This window comes from Xenopus tropicalis, chromosome 8, assembly GCF_000004195.4.
Source record: "Xenopus tropicalis strain Nigerian chromosome 8, UCB_Xtro_10.0, whole genome shotgun sequence".
Taxonomy (NCBI): domain Eukaryota; kingdom Metazoa; phylum Chordata; class Amphibia; order Anura; family Pipidae; genus Xenopus; species Xenopus tropicalis.
Genome location: NC_030684.2, coordinates 20,204,021 through 20,225,351, shown reverse-complemented (window position 1 = coordinate 20,225,351; position 21,331 = coordinate 20,204,021). Strand labels below are relative to the sequence as shown.

Below are 21,331 nucleotides of genomic sequence, written 5' to 3'. Positions count from 1 at the left end.
ACATGGCGTATTGGATGTTTTCTGCTCGTAGTCTCCATTTTGCATCCTGGAATTCGGCTCTCAGCTTTTGTACTTCGGACGAGAAGTCGGCATAGATGGAGATTTTCCTGGCTCGGTATTGCAGATTATATTTTCCCTTGGCCATGGGAAGGATGGAATCTCTGTCAATCGCGGTTAGTATGCGTGCCAGAAGGGGTCTAGGCGGTGCGCCCGGTGGTGGTTTTGTCGGAACTCTGTGTGCCCGTGTCACAGCAAAGGTGCCCGACAGCTTGTTTTTATCAAAGTTGTTTAGAAGCCACGTTGTAATGAACTCCGGTGCCGTACCTTCCGCTCTTTCAGGGAAGCCGACCAAGTGTAGGTTGTTAAGCCTGAGCCTATTCTCCAGGTCATGTGATTGCGCCATGCAGCTTTGGACATCTTTACAGAGGTTCTGCATTGTTTGCTGAACTGGGGCACAGGTGCCCTCTAGCTCGCTGAGACGCTGTTCTGTAGCAGCAGTACGTTCCCACAATTTTTGGAGATCTTGCCTGATTATGGATAGATCCAGTTTAATTTCTTCTGTTTTGGCGTTTATCAGCGTGGTGCAGACCTCTTTAGTAGATTTTATTTCTGTAATTACATCAAGTAGAGTAAGCGGTTCAGAAAATTGAATATATAAACGCTTTACTGCTCACACGGCACGATGCGTCAATCCCCAATAGCCCACCGCCTGGCTTTTTGAAATATCGCAGAAAAAGAGGAGAGCACCTTCACGCATATGAATTGGTGCTTGAAAATATCCAGCCAAATGACTTTAGATCACCATTTATTTCCTTTTACAAAATATTTATAGAAAAGTCCATAATTAGAGAAAAGTCCATAGTTAGAAAAATCTGTATAAAAAATTTCTTAGATGATCCAACCATCGTGCACAAAGAACTGTGAAAAAATCAAGGATTCCAGGGTGGTTTTGGAAACTGCCCTTCCCCCAGAGTAATATACATGCCCAGGCAGTTGCCAGTATGGTGGGAATCATCCAAAACCCCTGCTGTTCCAGGGAGAGTATAACCACTTTAATTCATTAAATGGGTGTCCAGGCTCAATGTTATACAGATGTTGTATGTGGAATTCTGCTCAACAAGATACTACTCTGGAATATTTTTGACAAACACTTTCTCCAGTAACAATTAATGAGATTTTTATCAATATCATGTAAAACTCACCTTCATCTATTTATTGCAATTTACAACTGTACAAGCCACAAGCTCATTGGATGTTTGGCTCATCACCATTTGTAACATTTGTGTGTGGCTGCCAAGTAAAACATGCTGGGGATCCCTGGTCTAGATAATATGTTCTGATTTTCTGGCCCCTCATGGTGAGCATTATGCTCCAGGAGTTGCTCCAGCTCCGCCTGATATTAATGTGCTTAGACATAAGGCCAATGCCGCACCAAATGTATGGCGCATATTTTCGGCAAGCAAAAAGACATGCTATGCCAATCCAAAGTAACTGGGGGTAGAATCCTGTGCAAAAACACTTTTGGAGATGTGGCCCTAAGGCCCAAAACACACGACCTGAACTTGCATTTTTACTTGCATTGACCCACGACCTGACTTGACCTGCAACTGCCTTATCCGCAACCTTAACTGTGACCCGCTGACCGCCATTAAACAGGACGTGCTTTTGCTTCAAGCTGGAAGTGGCATAATCAGAATTGTTTAAAGGGGAAGGAAAGGTACAGGTATGGGATCCCTTATCCGGAAACCCGTTATCCAGAAAGCTCCGAATTACGGAAAGCCTGTCTCCGATAGACTCCAAATAATTCAGAAATGTAGTAATAAAACAGTACCTGTACTTGATCCCAACTAAGATATAATTACCCCTTATTGGGGCAGAACAGTCCTATTGGGTTTATTTAATGGTTAAATGATTCCCTTTTCTCTGTAATAATAAAACAGTACCTGTACTTGATCCCAACTAAGATATAATTACCCCTTATTGGATGCAAAACAATCCTATTGGGTTTAATTAATGTTTTATTGTTTTTAGTAGGTATGGAGATCCAAATTACGGAAAGACCCCTTATCTGGAATACCCTTGGTCCTGAGCATTCTGGATAACGGGTCCTATACCTGTATAATCACTGGGGAGTGGGGAAATGTTAGGCACCCCCCCAGTGATTGTAACAGACCCGCTGCAGAACCCTAACTGTTAGCCTGGGAAACCATTGTGGAACAGACACATTTACAATGTACAATTTTGCGCCAGCCCAGTTGCAGGCACACACCATGGACTCCGGCACAGGAATGTATACTTACATGTTTCCACTCTGAAATCTGGCGTGTGTGCCTGCACCAGGGCCGACACAATGGTTCAGAGTGCAGGCGAGGAGGAAGGGCCTGTGTGGCTTCAGCCTTTATGTACTCAGGAATGCATGCCCCCTTATAAACCCAGAAATCCAAAGTCCTCACTACAACAACTATTTGTAACTCTATTAAACCAAGCTTGGCTTTTTGAGGTACTTGTGCCTAAAGACGCTCCGCACTCTTGTATGACATGAAGTGCAATTGCATCTGTCTGTTTGGATGAATCGCAAGCAAGTGCTCCTGGAACCCTTCAGCTTCCATCTCAAATATGGCAGCAATTCCATGGTTTCCACTGCAGCTCGTGCAGCACAATTGCGCCTATACAATAATGCCCGAATGTCACTTTGACACCAACACCGGAAATTATCCACAGTGACTTTGCATCCAAATTGTGTAAAAATGCAAGGGCGATTGTGCAATTGCATCAGCTCCCCTGTGCCAAACATTACACTGTGGGAATTGCATTTTGGTGAATTGCATTTGAAATTGCACTTTGCACACTGCACTCGCATTTAGAAATGAACCCTTCTTTGTGACAATGCCTCAAAACCAGTATTCACTTTGCAGCACTATATAGTCACGGGAAATGTTTGTATTAATCCTAGTGTTTGCTCCTGTTTGTGTCTTTGCTTCTTTCCTGGCTAAAAAGGAACCACAGTCCGACTATAGTTTACTGACAAAACTCAAGATATAAAGTCAAGCAACAGTGTAATAGTCACAAACTACATAGCAGGGCAGATTCCTATTTACCCCATTTATGTCGCTACTCATTGAAGATCTAGATGTGAGTGACCTGATTTAGCAAGTTTGGAAATTCCTACTGTTTCCCTATCCATTCTTTTTTTCAATTACATTTTTTTAATGGCACCAATAAGTCATTCAGGTTATTGCAGTAGATCTTTGCTCTACATTCTGCCCTCGTTCCTGTCAACCCTCAAATTCACATTTACTTCCCCAGCCATCCAAGATGTTTTCAGAGAGCAGAAGCTACCCATCAAGAATAAAGAGAAAGTTATGATCATGCCAATGAAAGATTATATTCAGGGTTCCGACAGAATGTTGCAGGGAACGCTGACATCTTTTGGGTATAGTTCATTTCCACTTAATCAATGCTGACAGGAGTAAAGCAAAGGTTTCCAGCTTGTCAAGGAAGTTATCTTAGTGGGTCTCTGCCTGGGGGTGTTATCGAAAGGATCTCCAGGTAGAATTTGCCAGTGGTCAAACACACACTGAGGGAAGGCCTGGCCACCAGTGTTTGATGTAAGTCAGCAGTGAAAGCAAATGGCTCATTTACAGGCAGGTATGCCTTAACCACAAACATTGGTGTTCCAGCCACCTGGGAATTCTGTATTTTCTGTCGGCAGGGGCTGCACTATGGCACGGGCATCACGCGGCTCTCGGAACAATAATCCATCTCCTCACATTGTTGGTAGAGCACACAGTTATTAAAGGATTTTATCAAACTGCACCCTTGCTGGAAGAAACTTGATGAGGATGCTGGGAGATTTAATAGAGCAAGAGCCGGAATACAAACATTACCTATTACTGTGCCAGCCGATAACTACAGATATTTACTGTTACAAAGCCAGGGGAGCTGTAAATGCTGCTCCCATTTGGAATAAATCGTTCCAATCTGTATATTAAAATAACTCTGAATACGGTACCTGGGCAATGAAATGAAATACACTGTACCTTTAAGGGAACATAATGACCAGATGTTGAGCTATTGGGACTCAAATGTGAAATCAGAGGTGAAAATGAAATAGTTCTGAGCCTTTATTCCCAGGTACCAGAAAGAACGCGGCCGGGCTTTGCACTTCGGCATTTATGGTCTGACCGCGTCAATCTCTCGTTGCCTCGGTACAGAAGATTTCATATTATTTTTAAAGAATATAAAGCGCCTTTCATTATCTGAAGGTTTTATAGATCTTGAGTTTTTCGTTGCATTTACGTATTTAATTTTATGAATTCATCTGCTTTCAAATGCCAGCAGGTATGAAATAAAGCCTGGAAATAAAGCCTGTGCTTAATAACAAGGGTGATATTTTATTCCTTGTACAGAGCTGAGAATTGCGCCCCTAATGTGTCCCGCTCAGAAGGCTGCTTATCCAGCAGATTGCGCCCCATGCAGAAAGCGCAGGCTTTGTACAGCAATGGAGCGTTGGATGCAGTCGCGCTCTTCTGATCTCAGTGAGATGAAACATAAAAATGAATTGAGAATCTTCCATCTATCTGGTTGCGCTTGAGTGAAGTTCTATCTCCTATAAAAGCCGCAGCGGGGGGTTCAGCCTGTGAGGCCAATGCTTCGCTCAGGGGACACAGAACTGCAACCAAGGGCAAAACAAGGGCTTTATAGTTAGTAAATGGAATTGCAAGTGGGAGCAGTAACCCTCCATCCCTTTTTACTCCTAGTACTGCCTATTGAAATAAACCACCTGGCTTCTGATACATTTTGTCTGGAGCCAGAAATAGCAGTGCAGAAACATACAGCCAGACAAATCCTGCTTTCAGTAGCTCGTACCTTTACACATACCCTGAAACAGCTGGATTAATGCGCCTTAAATACCGGAAAGCTGCTTAGAATTACGTTTACTTTAATTAGGCGAAAATCGTTTTATGAAAAAGTAGTACAAACCTTCCAGTTTCATGTTACCCTCTGTCTCTCTGTGCCACTCTCATTTGTTCAGTGTTTTACCCTGTTTATAACCATTTTGGCCAAGTAAGAACCTTCAGACTTAGTATTGTCATCTCAACTGTCCTGATTTTAACAGCTCAGCAAGCAGCCCTGGATTCTTACTGAGTCCCTCATTTCCCTTTCATCTCCTGCACTGAGGGCTAAAAAAGATACAATGTTTCTCAAACTTAATTAAATAAGTAGTTTTTTTTTTTGGCAGAGAGCCCAAAAACATTAACAAGCTACACCTGCGCTTAAGCTAAATAGGTCTCTTGGGGGAACTGAGACCTGCAGCTTAAAGGGCAATTTCACCTTTTACTTTAGCAAAACTGTAATAACACATAAAGGAAGACCCCAAACCCCACAGAAATGTGTTCAAACTTTAAATAATCTGCCAAATTTTGTAAAATGGGAGTTGTATTTAGGGGGGGTCTGGACCCAAAAATGGGTGTGGTCCAAAAAAAATGCCACGCTATGCTCCCCATATTGTATATAATGGAAGGTGCCTCCGCGGGAAGGAGGTCCTAATGAAATTCAGGCTGCATGATCATTCTTTGCACTCTGAAACATATATTGGAATGTTTTGCTCTCCTTGAAGATTGTGCCGCCGGCTGGAATGGAACCCGGGACACCATTGCTGCAGGAGCCCTAAACCAAAAGTGAACTCATGCACAAGGGTGGGGCATCCGGCTTTTTGTTCCAGTCACACTCTGGGACCTATCTATACAATCGTTTTCTGCCAATGACTTTATTTCCCATGTCTCTCTCCTTGGCTGGGTGTCAGGCTAAGTTTCTACACTAGAGACCTGTCTGCCTTCTGAATGTTAGTTATTCAGGCCTAAGGCTTAAACACCAAACAGATGAATTTTGGTTGTTTGTCAACTAAACCAAAGCTGTACTGTCTTTGTAGAAATGTCAATAAATTGCCCAGGAAGTTATTTTATTTGATTGATCTCATTCCTACTTCTCCCATCCGATGCATGCGCGAACACAACCCCCCCCCCCCCATACGGAGCAGTGGGGAGAGGTCTCCATTACTCCGTATGGGAGCAAAATGTAAAGATTTGGCTGCAGCGGGCGGCATGCCAGCCCTAAGTTAGTGCCGCCCTAGGCCCGGGCCTTTGTGGCCTCGCCTGTCAACATACATCCTATCCAGTGCCTGGAGGGGATTGGAGAATAGTGAATAAATATGAAGGTCAGTAACAGTAATGAAGAGCCAATCACAGATTAGAAGCTTTCAAAGCTTTCAAGTGCACCCAGGTTCCTGTGTGAGTCGATTCTCCCTTAGTCCATCTCTTATTAAAGGGCCACATATGGCCGGCTCATATAGAAGTCTGATTGTCAGAACATTTTGGGCTCATTCCATCCACACGTGCAGTTGGTCTGCGCCAAAATGAACTCATTGCAGAGCGGTAGTGAGTAACTGAGAAAAGGTCTCATTTATGCCGAAATGTCCGACTGTTCCCGTCACTGTTTGAAATATGAAACGTATGAAGGTCCTCAATGACACTGGAGGAAAATTACTAAAAAGTTACCCAAAAAAATACTTGGCTTGTGATTAATCCTTCTTCTGGAACTCCCAGCACCCTTGGGTCCATCCCTTTTGGTTTAGCATTTAGGGGAATATTCACATATTATTCACATTATTATTTCCCACACATCTCCAGTTTGGGACACACTGGAGATTTGTTGATCGGGTTGACACATTATTGGGAGGGGCTGGGCATGACCCGGCTGTCTTGGTACATATCGGTACTAACGACAAAATGAACGGTAGGTGGGGGACCTTAAAGAGTGAGTTCAGGGATCTAGGCTCTAAAATTAAGCAAAGGTCCTCCAATGTCATTTTTTCTGAAATTTTGCCGGTGCCACGTGCAAGTTTAGGGAGACAGCGGGAGCTTAGGGAGCTAAATCCGTGGCTAAAGTCTTGGTGTAGGAAGGAAGGGTTTGGGTTCCTAGAGCACTGGGCTGACTTTTCCTTGGGGTACAATCTATACAGCCCTGACGGATTGCACCTCAATGGAAGGGGGTCTACTGTGCTAGGGGAGAGAATGGTTAAGAGGCTGGAGGAGTGTTTAAACTAGACAAGGGGGGTGGGGTGGGTGAGCTAGAGTAGTAATCTCCGCTGCATGCTGGCTAATGCGCGTAGCTTGTCGGGTAAATTAGGGGAGCTGCAAGCTATTGCATGTATTGAAAATTATGATTTAATTGGTATCACTGAGACCTGGTGGGATGATAAATGCGACTGGGCTGTGAATTTAAATGGTTATACACTTTTTAGGAGGGACAGAGGGATTAAAAAGGGTGGAGGGGTTTGTTTCTATGTAAAGTCAGATTTAAAGCCATGTAATAAAGACATTACCAATGAAAACGTTGAATCTCTTTGGGTAGAAATTTCAGTAGGCCTGAAGGTCACAAAGAAAATGATCATTGGTGTATGTTATAAACCCCCCCGTATAGATGAGGGGGATGAGTCCCAGCTACTTTTGCGAATGGAGGAGGCTTCAAAATTGGGTCAAGTTGTTATTATGGGGGACTTTAATTATCCGGACATTGACTGGGGTAATGGGGTGGCTAAGTCAGAAACAGCTAGTAGGTTTGTAAATATGCTAAATGACAAGTTTTTATTTCAGGCGGTTCAAGAACCTACTCGGAATGACTCTATGTTGGACCTGGTGATTTCTAATAATACTGAACTCATCTCTAACATTTGTGTGGGTGAGCATTTGGGGAACAGTGATCACAACATGGTTTCCTTTGAGATAATGCTACAGAGACAGCTCTATAAGGGAGTAACTAAAACGCTCAATTTTAGACGTGCAGACTTTGCCAGTATAAGGGCATCTCTGCAATGTGTCAACTGGGAAAGGCTTTTCATGGGGTTAGACACAGAAGGAAAATGGAACATCTTTAAAACATTGCTTTGCAAGTATACACAACAGTATATCCCCCTTGTAAGCAAGGAGAGGCATCGCAAAGCAAAACCTTTATGGCTGAATAAAAGTGTTAGTGTCGAGGTTGGTAAGAAAAAACGTGCTTTTAGGGCATTCAAGTTAGCTGGGACAGCGGAAACTTTCATCAGGTACAAGGAAGCAAATAAAGCAGCAAAAAAGCTATCAAGCAAGCTAAAATAGAAATGGAAAGGGATATTGCAGCTAGGAGTAAAAAGAATCCAAAATTATTTTTTAATTATGTGAATAGTAAAAAAATGAAGCAAGAAGGGGTGGGAACTTTATTATCACGGGGGGGTACGTTGGTTGATGAGAACGGGGAAAATGCAGACATTTTTCATATGTCTATACATCTGAGGAGCCAGATAATGAAGGCTTCCCTTTTAATATGCCCAGTTCTAGTAATTTAGCTACTGACGCATGGGTCACTCGGGAGGAAATTCAAAAGAGACTTGAACATGTAAAGGTAAACAGAGGTCCAGGGCCGGTGGGATTCATCCCAGGGTATTAAATGAGCTGAGCTCTGTGATTGCCAAGCCTCTTCACTTAATTTTTCAGGATTCATTGAGGTCTGGCATGGTGCCGAGAGACTGGCGGATTGCTAATGTGGTGCCGTTATTTAAAAAGGGATCCCGTTCTCAGCCTGAAAACTATAGGCCTGTTAGTCTGACATCAGTAGTAGGAAAACTTTTGGAAGGGGTAATAAGGGATAGGATAGTTGAATACATTGCAGTTCACAATACTGTTAGTTTGTGCCAGCATGGTTTTATGCGTAACAGATCTTGCCAGACTAATTTAGTTGCCTTTTATGAGGAGGTGAGCAGGAACCTCGATGCTGGAATGGCAGTTGATGTCATCTACTTGGACTTTGCTAAAGCGTTTGATACAGTACCTCACAGAAGGTTAATGATCAAATTAAGGAATATTGGCCTAGAACATAATATTTGTAATTGGATAGAGAACTGGCTGAAGGATAGAGTACAAAGAGTGGGGGTAAATGGAACATTTTCTAATTGGACCAGTGTGGTTAGTGGGTACCGCAGGGGTCAGTCCTTGGGCCTTTGCTTTTTAACTTGTTTATTAATGACCTGGAGGGGGGCATAGACAGTACTGTTTCTATTTTTGCTGATGACACTAAATTGTGCAAAACTATAAGTTCCATGCAGGATGCTGCCGCTTTGCAGAGCGATTTGACAAAATTGGAAAACTGGGCAGCAAACTGGAAAATGAGGTTCAATGTTGATAAGTGCAAATTTATGCACTTTGGTAGAAATAATATAAACGCAAACTATCTACTGAATGGTAGTGTGTTGGGGGTTTCCTTAATGGAGAAGGATCTAGGGGTTTTTGTAGATCACAAGTTGTCCAATTCCAGGCAGTGTCATTCTGTGGCTACTACAGCAAATAAAGTGCTGTCTTGTATAAAAAAGTGCATTGACTCAAGGGATGAGAACATAATTTTGCCCCTTTATAGGTCCCTGGTAAGGCCTCACCTTGAGTATGCAGTGCAGTTTTGGGCTCCAGTCCTTAAGAAGGATATTAATGAGCTGGAGAGAGTGCAGAGACGTGCAACTAAACTGGTTAAGGGGATGGAAGGGTTAAACTATGAGGTGAGACTGTCGAGGTTGGGGTTGTTTTCTCTGGAAAAGAGGCGCTTGCGAGGGGACATGATTACTCTGTACAAGTACATTAGAGGGGATTATAGGCAGTTGGGGGATGTTCTTTTTTCCCATAAAAACAATCAGTGCACCAGAGGTCACCCCTATAGATTAGAGGAAAGGAGCTTCCATTTGAAGCAGCGTAGGGGGTTCCTCACGGTGAGGGCAGTGAGGTTGGGGAATGCCCTTCCTAGTGATGTGGTAATGGCAGATTCTGTTAATGCCTATAAGAGGGGCCTGGATGAGTTCTTGAACAAGCAGAATATCCAAGGCTATTGTGATACTAATATCTACAGTTAGTACTAGTGGTTGTATATATAGTGTATGTATGTGAGTGTATAGATTGGTAGGTGTGGGTTGTGGGTGCTGGGTTTACTTGGGTGGGTTGAACTTGATGGACTCTGGTCTTTTTTCAACCCTATGTAACTATGTAAGGACCCGTTATTTAGACCATCTGGGACCTGAGATTTCCAGATAAGGGGTCTTACCATCATTTTGATCTTTAATAAATCTACTAAAAATTAATTTAAACAATAAATACACCCAATAAGGTTATTTTGCCTCCAATAAGGAGTAATTATATCTAATATATTTAAGATCAATTACAGGGACTGTTTTATTACAACAAAATAAAAGGAAACTATTTTTACGGTTTTTATTTAAATAAAACGGAGAAAGTCGGAGCTTTTTTTTTTTTAATATGGGGGTTTCACACATTGGATCCCAGTATTACTATCGATATGTACCAGGCAGTTCATAGAAGTTTAGTTTTTATTATAATAAAAAACATCTAAATTCTCAATACATTGACGAATCATTTTCTAACAAAAAGAGCTACAATAACAAATCAGAATGCCGATATATATATATATATGTATTTGAGTTGGCACGGAGCAGGTGAATCTCTGGGCAGATTTGTTGGGGCCCCAGTACCAAACAGCCGGATGTCCAACTAGAAAGGGGAGTTTGAGAACAAACTTCATGTTGGGTTGAAAAATGTGAAATCTGATCTGTTGGCTCCGCCCACTTTTTCTAACCTTGGGCCCACAGTTATATAGTAAAAACCCCTGTGCAAAGTGTGGGGACCCTGGTTTTAATAGTGTCTGAATGGCAGCAATTTAAATTTCCCCACTGAAAGTCAACAAGTGACATTTGATTGGCAGTCGGTGGCTCCGCCCCCTTACCCACTTACCTAGGGACCCTGGGATTAATAGTTAGAGAACGGCAGCAGTTTAAATTTACAACAATAAAAGTCAATAGGTAAATTGTGGTTGGTGGTTGGTGGGCGTGCTCCCTTTTTCTAACCTTGAGTGGAAGTCCCCCAGTGACAAACAGTGGCCCCCTGGCATAGTGTGAGAATGGCAGCATTTTACACTTCACCATTGAAAGTAAATGTGATTGGCTGTTGGTGGCTCCACCCACATTTTTCTAACTTTGAATGGCAAATACCCAGTGACTCTGGAAAGTTTAACAACCCTGGAATTAATAAGTAATATGTATTAGTATACGCAACAGATATTAATATGGCATCAGTTTAAATATAAACCAATGAAATTTAATGGGTGGAAATGGATTGGCTCTTGGTGGCTCCGCCCATTTGTCTAACCCTGAATACGTAGTCAGCCAGTGACTGACTGTGCAAAGTTTGGGAACCCTGACATGAATAGTGTGAGAAAGGCAGCAATTTAAATTTAAACCAAAAAAATACAATAGGTGAAGTTTGATTGGTTGTTGGTGGCTCCACCTACTTTCTTAAACCTAAAAATGCAGTCCTCTGGTGACCCTGGGGTTAATACCATGAGAATGGCAGCAGGTTGGATTTCCCCATTAAAAGTCATTACATAAAATCTAATTGGCTGTTGGTGGCTCTGCCCACTTTTCCTAACCTTAAACCGCAGTTACCTGGTGCCTAACCCTGCAAAGTTTGGGGGCCCCGGCGTTATTACTGTGAGACTGGCAGCAGGTTGGATTTCTGCCGAGCCAATAGGTAAAATCTGATTGGCTGTGCACAGCTCCGCCCACTTTTGGGCATCCAACAATCATCATATTTTCATTCAGGCTGAGCCCATGACTGTGTGATTCAAGTTTGGGGAGTGTCGCCTCAAAGCTGTAAGATTGGCAGCAGTTCAAATATCTTCCTTGTCAAAGTCAATGGAAATATTGGGGGGTTCGGAGCGGCACGGGGGGTGGGATCCCTTAGAAAAGCACAAGCAGCCAGCTCCGCTATAGGGCGAAGAAGTGTGGGGAGTTCGGGTGTTGTACCCCTAAACCTGTAGGAGGAGTAGCGTTTAGAAAATGGGGGGCGCTAAGAATAAGAAGCTGAAGGGGAGGAACAGTCGGGGGGTTCAGCCCAACACAATTACCCCTGAGCCCCAGCAATATCCGCACGGATTCTCTAGCCGGAACTGTACCCTCTGAGCATCACTGTACAGAACCGGCTCCAGCAGCCCCATTACATGTTATTGGCTTTCAGCCCAATCCCCTCATCTACACAATTCACTATTATAAGTGTTTATTGGGCTTCATGAACAACACAAACCCAAAGCCCATTCTCACATGAATTTATTCAGAGCCGGGAGTGCGAGGCTACCAACCAATCAGGTTGGACTCTCACGCTTAGCAAATGGCCAAACGGATTGTGGGAACCAACCTCTGAGCGATATGAAATTATCCCGTGTAAGTGATTGTATTCTACGCGGTAAAGTCGTAATTTCAAATCTAATCACTCTATTAAGCTGATTAATGAACTAATCGATCGTTTGCTCCATATTAAATATCCCATACATTAATATGTACAGTCATACAGTTCCAACAACGTTCCCAACCCTTCAACAGTTGTTCAAGCCAGGGTCGGACTGGGGGGTGAAAGGCCCACCGGGCCTCCCGCCCCAGGGGCCCTGCAGGGGCCCTGCAGGTGCCCCGCCCCAACCCCCCCCCCCCGCAGGGGCCCCCTAACCCCCCTCACACGGCCCCCCACCCGACGTCCTTCCCACGAGCGCGTAAATTTTACGCGTCGGGAGCAGCGGTCGGGCAGAGGGAGCACCGGCAAGGGTCGGGTCTGGGCCACCTGGGCCCAATAGAGCTGGGGCCCACCGGGATTTTTCCCAGTCTGACTCTGGTTCAAACCATACGATCGGACCTTTTCTCCAATTTTTTTTTGTTTTTTCCTTGTATTTCTAGAAGCCTGTGTGCTTCAATCAACCAAGTGCAAGAAAATACAATGTGCTCCCTACTAAGTGCCACACAGTGTATAAGGGGGCAATGACTCGGCCTGAAAAATTGAAAAGCCAATATATGCAGGACTAGCTGGCCAAATGTCCTGAAGCCTCCTGGCCCAGAAAAGCCCTTTATCCCCGAGCAAAATGCCTGCAGGAAGTAGAATCCCCTGTGCCGTAAGGCTAAGGGGCAAATTTACTTATCCACGAATGCGCGAATAAATCGGATTGGTTTTGCCGCTGTTTACGATAGTTCGGTATGAACATTTTGTGACTTTCTGATCGTCAATACGATATTATCGTGACTTAATACGATTTTTTCGTAAGCATTTTCGTGATATTTGCGATCTTCAGAAATTTTTGTTTCCAATCCAAATTTTCCCCATTCGGGATTTGAACTGGTGTTTTGATATAAGAGATCCCTATATCCTTCCCCCTACCGACCAAAGCAGAGAATGGGTAAAAATAGTAATAATAATATAAAATGTTGTATAACCAAAATCCCAGGATTAGACTGGGCCTGGCTATAGTGGTGCCGGGGGCTAGAGCTGACTGGTTTTGCCCTAAACCAATATCTGTAAGTTTCAGGAGATTATATGGTTAGGGGCCCCTCTGGGATGGGGTTAGATATGGGCACTGGGATGGTTTAGCCTGGTGAGCTTTATACCCAATTCACCCTTATATAGGATCCGGATGTATTAATTTATTTTATCTTTTATATTTATATTATTTGTTGAAGTCTGCCTTACTCCATCTCCCAGTGCGCAAATAACATTCACTTAAGTAACCCACACATAATCCAACACTTTGCCTTAATGAATACATAGTCCATGACATCTGCAGGGCCCCCTAGCCAAACCTGCTACAAGAATTCCTCCTGGAATTGTCTTGTCCCGCGGGCCAATAGGCCAGCAGAAGGCAAGGCTGGATAGGAGCCATAGTGTAATCCTTAACCAAAAGGCCCAGTCATTACACAGCCCAAAAATAACTAAGAATGGCTCCTACCCCGGAGAGTAGATTGGCTATCATATCATTACAATTGAGGAGACTGGCAAATATGTAGCATGTAAGCAAAGTGGAATTCTGGGTATTAATTTTAATGAGATCCCAGAATACACTTTGCTATTTGCATACAAGGAAGAGACAGTCTCCTCAACTGTAACAACTTGGTAGTAAATCCACTCTATAGTCATGACGCGTTTGTTAATTATTGACGCAGTGCCAAGTACAGAAGTGCGATTGTGTTGTCCGGCCAGAGGGATGTAGGTGAGTTATCGATGTGGGTAATTGCTAAAAATAGTTGTTGGCTTTGTGTGAGATATGTCGCGTTGGGTGTGGCTGGGGCGGGGTGCCGCGTCACGCTGCAAGATCGCAATTTAAGAGAAGGTCTGGTTGGGCTGCCTGGCAGGGATTGGGTCAGGTTGGGTGGGGTCCGTTGGCACTGCTATGGGGGGTCTGGCTATTGTGGAGAGTCTAGTCGGGCCAGGCTGCCATGGGGGGCATTCTTGTGGGGCCAGACTGCCATGGGGAGTCGCGCTGGGCAGTGGTAGGGTCTGGCTGTGCTGCCATGGGGGGGGGGCTGGTCAGGTCATGGGGAGTTGAGTCAGGCTGCTGTGGGGGGGTGGGCTGGGCTGCCAGGGGGGGTGGGTTCTGGTCTGGTTGGGCTGGGGTGACGTGGGGGAGGTCGGGATGTGCTGCCATGGTGGGGGGGAGTCGGGTGGAGGTGCCGTGGAGGGGTCTGGTGAGGTCGTGGAGAGTCGGGCCAGGCTGCCATGGGGGGGATCGGGTGGGGCTGTGGGGGTTTCTTGTGGGGCCAGGCTGCCTTGGGGAGTCGGGCTGGGCAGGCTGTGTTGCCGTGGCTGGGGGGGGCTGGTCAGGTCGTGGGGAGTCGGGTCTGGTCGGGTGGGTCTTCTGTGGGGGGGTAGGGTTGGGCTGCCATGGGGGCAGGGGAGTCGGGGGGGGGGGGGGTCAGGTTGTGGGGAATTGGGTCAGGCTGCCGTGGAAAGGGTCTGGTCGGGCCGTGCTGCCATGGGGGGGGGGTCGGGCCGGGCTGCCAGGGGTGGTCTGTTTGGTCTTCTGTGGGGGGGTTAGGCTGCCATGGGGGCGGGGGGAGTCGGGTCGGGATGCCGTCGGGGGGTCTGGTCAGGTCCTGGTGATGGGGGTCAGGCTGCCGTGGGGGGGTCTGGTCGGGCCGGCTGGGCTGCCGTGGGAAGGGTCGGGCCGGTCAGGCCAGGCTGCCGTGGGGGGGGGGTCAGGCTGGGCTGCCGGGGGGGGGGGTCTGGTTGGGCCGGGCTGCCCGGCCCAACCAGACCCTTCCCTCGGCAGCCCGGCCCGGGGATCTGGTTGGGCCGGGCTGCCGTGGGGGGAGTCGGGCTGCTGTGGGAAGTTGGGCTGCCAACGGGGGGGGTCGGGTGTGTGGGGCTGCCGTGGGGGGTTCGGGTTGGGCTGCTGTGGCGAGGTGGGAGTCTGGTCGGGTTGCTGTGGGGGTGGGGGGTGTCGGGTCGGGCTGCCGTTTCGGTGGGTGGTCGGGTGGGGCTGCCGTGGGAAGTCGGCCTGCCGCTGTGGGGGGGTTTTGTCTGGTTGGGCCTGGCTGCCGCCGGAGGGGGCTCAGGGCAGGCTGCAGTGGGTCGGGTCGGGCTGCCGTGGGGGGTTCGGGTTGGGTTGTCGTGGGGAGTGGGGGGGGGGTGTCGGGTTGGGGTTCCGGCAGGGTTGGGTCAGGCTGCCGCTAACATCCTCCTATGGTAGTTAGTTCACAGGATTAGGACCTTCATTTTATCTCCCATTGTAACATTTTCTAGCAGTTCCCTAAGGCAGTTTGTGAACAAATATTGGCCAATCATTTTCCTTGGATGAAAACTGCCCTTTGGTGAATATAAAATACCTATTCTGGGCTTCTGCCGAGGTCTCAGTTTGTGGGATTTACTAGTTTGTGCTGGTGCCCACTGCGCATGGTTGGTGCATGGTTGGTTCATGGTTGGTGCATGGTTGGTACATGGGTTCCTAACCCATAGAAGGGCTGCTATAAATGCCATCGCTGGGTTTTGTGCAGCTTATTACTTGTTGGTGACAGTTTTGACTTCCCCCATTTGGGCAAGAGGATCAAGATCAACTTAATCTTCAAGCTTTGATGTATGTAGGAAAGGCTATTACCGCACTATATGAATGAATGGGCATAGGGCGGCCATTAAAAAGGCTGTTGCTTATAAAGACTGTGACTAAGGTTAATGTCCCTTAGGATAACAAAAACATAAGTAAAGCTTGGGATAACTGGTGGCACAACACTTTGCACAATTTGGGAATCTGACTGGGCACAGACCATACTCTACCTCCCAGGAGGGGGGGCGACAGACATAAGATGCTGCTACAATGTGAATCAGTGGATTAATCATTTACAGACTGTGGCTCTGAGGGGACTAAACTAAACACTTCTAAGTTGTTTTCTTTCATTTCCTCCCTACTATAGGGTTAGGCATCGTTATTGGACACATTACCAGCAGCATCAGTACCAGCCGCCCCGTTGGGCTCAGTCAGCACCGCACCACCAGCTGCCGTAGAACTGTCTCTCACTGCCCTGCAACACCACCAGCTGCCGTAGAACTGTCTCTCACTGCCCTGCAACACCACCAGCTGCCGTAGAACTGTCTCTCACTGCCCTGCAACACCACCAGCTGCCGTAGAACGGTCTCTCACTGCCCTGCAACACCACCAGCTGCCGTAGAACTGTCTCTCACCGCCCTGCAACACCACCAGCTGCCGTAGAACTGTCTCTCACTGCCCTGCAACACCACCAGCTGCCGTAGAACTGTCTCTCACTGCCCTGCAACACCACCAGCACTTTTGGAGATTCGGCATCGGCTCCTCTATCTAGTCGGCACCTCCCGCTCCCTCCAGATTCTTCAAGTAGTAAGTCAGGGAGAGGGTCACACAGTCAGTGGCTCCTCACCCCCCGGTTATACTCCTTACCTGCTCCTGCTGTATTTAATTATAATGTACTAGATTTTAAATATTTCATTAGATGATTGGATCTCAATATATTCATCTGTGTCTGCACCACAGACAGGCAAGATGCCAGATGTTAATCACATATAGAACATTTGGGTTAAGAATGGTCGCAAAATGTCAGCATTGAGATTTGTTTGCTCGAAAACATTAGGCCCATTATGTGTTGTGAACTTGTGACGTACTGTATTTAATTCTAATGTACCAGATTGATAAATATATTGAGATCCAATCATCTAATGAAACAGTTACAAAGGGTGCAAACTGAACCCTAGAGATCTTGAGATGTTGCTGCTCTTGTTGCTCATAGAAAATGTATCGGCAAAGACAAGTAAACTGGAAGCTCCAAATATTATGTATAATGTAATATGTATCTAGTTATAGAACAGTCTGTGTCATATCTATCTATCTTTCTATTATCTATCTCTATCTATTATCTATATCTATCGTCTTTTGTCTCTATCTATCTATTTATTTATTTTTCTATCTATTTATCTATAGGTCATCTTTTATCTCTATCTATTTATCTATCTATCTATCTTTGGATCATCTATCTATCTATGCCGCAATGTATTTTACAGTTTGAATTTGTTTTAAAGTGTTGCCATGGGAATCTAAATGAATTTATATGCTGAGCTAAAGAGATACAAGGGGACATTTGTTGCAAGCACAGAATTGTAAAAATACACTGACTGATTACTGTGCAATCATGAGCCACAGTTGAGTAGTGAGTCAGTAATTGGTCTATGTTTATGTTTTTTAAATGATATGATATCGTAATTGCCTGGGAATCATTATTTCTGGTCTTTTACTTCCCTCCCACCTGTTTTATTGTGCTGCAAATTAGTCAGTTTTTATTTCATTAAATTGTGGATGCCTTGTTTTATGCCTTATGCCTTTATCTTGGCCCTTGGCTTGCCTTATAATATTCTTTGTTGGAGTCTTGGGTGAACATTGTGATTTGGAACTGGGGCCAAATCCAGTATAACTATCTTTTTTGTTTTTTTGTTTTCATGAATCCATTACTGTTACCATTACGGTTAATGGAGCGCTAATTGGTATTTCTGCAGTGGGTCTGGTTTTTTTTAATGATGTTTATGGTCAGGTTTATTTTGTAGATGCTGGATTAATGGATGAAAACTTTTGTTTGGGGAAAAAACACTTTTTTTTAAAATGTTAATGGTTAATGGGGATAGGGTTGCCACCTGTCTAGTTTTGAACCAGGCAACCCGGTTTTTAGATTGCTGCCTGGTTTTCAGATGTCTAAAAACCTTTACCTGCAGATTGACAAGAAATACAGCCAATCACAGTATGCTAGGGCTTATCCCGCCCCTACATGTTATTGACACACCCCCTTACATCACCGTGCCTGCCCCCCGTTTCACCACATCTGCCCCTTTGCGTCACAGCGCCCGTCCCCTGATGTCACTCCCCCAGTCCTGTCTGGGTCTATCTAAAGAGAAAGGTGGCAACCCTATCTGGGGGGCTGTGACAAAGTTCCCCAATTGGGCCCTTCAGTTGATAAGACCGACCCTGTTAACCAGCATAGATCCACTGTTGGGGACTTAGCCCCGAGTGTGAGCCCTGTGGCTGGGCAGTACCCCTGTTACTGATGGGGACACTGTTCTGCTCACTCTGTAGTTTGTGGCTGAATGGGGAGGCTGTGCCCTTACAGACTGGTTGCTGTACATTTTGCCAGCAGAGGCAACCAGTGTCCGACTGGGCCACCGGGGTACTGGGAAAAAACCCGGTGGGCCCCGTCGGCCTATACCCAATCTCTGCAGGTCCTCCGCTGATCCACTGGTCTCCCTCCCCCAACGCGCTTCAGGTAAGTTTGATACAGGGTGCTCGAGGAGGAGGTTGGACAGGTGCTGGGGGCCTCTGCGGGAGGGTGGGGGTGAAGGCGGCGGGGACCATTGGGGGGGTGCAGGGGCCCCCGAGGCAGAAGCCCGGTGGGCCCTGCACTCCCCAGTCAAACCCTGGGGGCAACTCCTCCCATACTCTGACTCTCAGCCACTCAAATGGGCCATAAATGATGCCATGTAATGTGACGTCCGTGCCCCTCACTGGGTAAAGTGGCTTCTATGTGATTCGCTGGATCTGACTGCATGTGTTTAACGTGACACAGACATAGAGGTTTGTTGCTACGATAACAGGGACCTCAGCACAAGCTCTGCCTTGGGTCAGTATCCCCACAGTATTTAATGCTCGCTGATCAGTTTTTATTTACACACTTCACTGTTTCAGGATTCAGATACTATGCTACAGTTCTGGTTAAATACTGCTCTTGGTTATTTAATGCACTTTATTTGGTTTATTTTTCAGTATCTGATAATGTGATAGTGTCACAGTGGCATTTTTTGGGCACCATTTCTCTCTGTATAAACTGGAGTCCGTGCCTGGCACACCAGCCAGACAGTTGTAAATTGTCTCAAAATAGCATTCTCTACATCAGTACATCAGAGTTTGAAAGTCTCGCGTTTTTATGCGTATTTCGGCTACATGTGCCTGCACCAGAGCGTATTCCATTCATTCGGGTGCAGGCACATGTAGGAGGCGTAGGGCGGTATTTTCAGCAATCGCTTTTTCGCTTGCCGAAAATATCCGCCCTAATCCTCGTCTGGCATCAGCCTTAAAGGCTGACCGACAAATCACATTCTGGGAACTAACCCCACCTATATTAACACCTACTAATAAAGTACATTTCTTACTGTTTACCGCTACTATAATTTTTTGTCAAAAACCAAATTCCTCCTACAGCTCAACGCACTGCCCTATTAGTGCAGCGAAGGAACACCACCAGCTGCCGTAGAACTGCCTGCCTCACTGCCCTGCAACACCACCAGCTGCCGTAGAACTGCCTGCCTCACTGCCCTGCAACACCACCAGCTGCCGTAGAACTGCCTGCCTCACTGCCCTGCAACACCACCAGCTGCCGTAGAACTGCCTGCCTCACTGCCCTGCAACACCACCAGCTGCTGTAGAACTGCCTGCCTCACTGCCCTGCAACACCACCAGCTGCCGTAGAACTGTCTCTCACTGCCCTGCAACACCACCAGCTGCCGTAGAACTGCCTGCCTCACTGCCCTGCAACACCACCAGCTGCCGTAGAACTGCCTGCCTCACTGCCCTGCAACACCACCAGCTGCCGTAGAACTGTCTCTCACTGCCCTGCAACACCACCAGCTGCTGTAGAACTGCCTGCCTCACTGCCCTGCAACACCACCAGCTGCCGTAGAACTGTCTCTCACTGCCCTGCAACACCACCAGCTGCCGTAGAACTGTCTCTCACTGCCCTGCAACACCACCAGCTGCCGTAGAACTGTCTCTCACTGCCCTGCAACACCACCAGCTGCCGTAGAACTGCCTGCCTCACTGCCCTGCAACACCACCAGCTGCCGTAGAACTGTCTGCCTCACTGCCCTGCAACACCACCAGCTGCCGTAGAACTGCCTGCCTCACTGCCCTGCAACACCACCAGCTGCCGTAGAACTGTCTCTCACTGCCCTGCAACACCACCAGCTGCCGTAGAACTGCCTGCCTCACTGCCCTGCAACACCACCAACTGCCGTAGAACTGTCTCTCACTGCCCTGCAACACCACCAGCTGCCGTAGAACTGCCTGCCTCACTGCCCTGCAACACCACCAGCTGCCGTAGAACTGTCTCTCACTGCCCTGCAACACCACCAGCTGCCGTAGAACTGCCTGCCTCACTGCCCTGCAACACCACCAACTGCCGTAGAACTGCCTGCCTCACTGCCCTGCAACACCACCAGCTGCCGTAGAACTGTCTCTCACTGCCCTGCAACACCACCAGCTGCCGTAGAACTGCCTGCCTCACTGCCCTGCAACACCACCAGCTGCCGTAGAACTGCCTGCCTCACTGCCCTGCAACACCACCAGCTGCCGTAGAACTGTCTCTCACTGCCCTGCAACACCACCAGCTGCCGTAGAACTGCCTGCCTCACTGCCCTGCAACACCACCAACTGCCGTAGAACTGTCTCTCACTGCCCTGCAACACCACCAGCTGCCGTAGAACTGCCTGCCTCACTGCCCTGCAACACCACCAGCTGCCGTAGAACTGTCTCTCACTGCCCTGCAACACCACCAGCTGCCGTAGAACTGCCTGCCTCACTGCCCTGCAACACCACCAACTGCCGTAGAACTGTCTCTCACTGCCCTGCAACACCACCAGCTGCCGTAGAACTGCCTGCCTCACTGCCCTGCAACACCACCAGCTGCCGTAGAACTGTCTCTCACTGCCCTGCAACACCACCAGCTGCCGTAGAACTGCCTGCCTCACTGCCCTGCAACACCACCAGAGCTTTTGGAAATTCGGCTCCTCTATCTAGTCGGCACCTTCTGCTCCCTCCAGATTCTTCAAGTAGTAAGTCAGGGAGAGGGTCACACAGTCAGTGGCTCCTCACCCCCTGGTTTTACTCCTTACCTGCTCCTGCTTTATTATCCATGAATTGTAAAAATACA

At 46.7% G+C, this 21,331-nt stretch overlaps 1 protein-coding gene across 3 annotated transcripts in view; it reads left to right on the top strand.

Annotated features, from left to right (window-relative positions):
• The first annotated feature begins 16,603 nt into the window (after positions 1-16,603).
• LOC101730485 (mitoguardin 2) overlaps positions 16,604-21,331 on the top strand; it is a 61,461-nt gene continuing 56,733 nt past the window's right edge. For 2 of the 3 annotated variants that reach the window (XM_031890954.1, XM_031890952.1), the window contains exon 1: positions 21,090-21,233. The gene's annotated coding sequence lies outside the window, so the exon portion shown is untranslated. Of the gene's footprint in view, positions 16,750-21,089; positions 21,234-21,331 lie in introns of those variants that run through there. The other variant, XM_031890951.1, reaches the window with a different exon arrangement.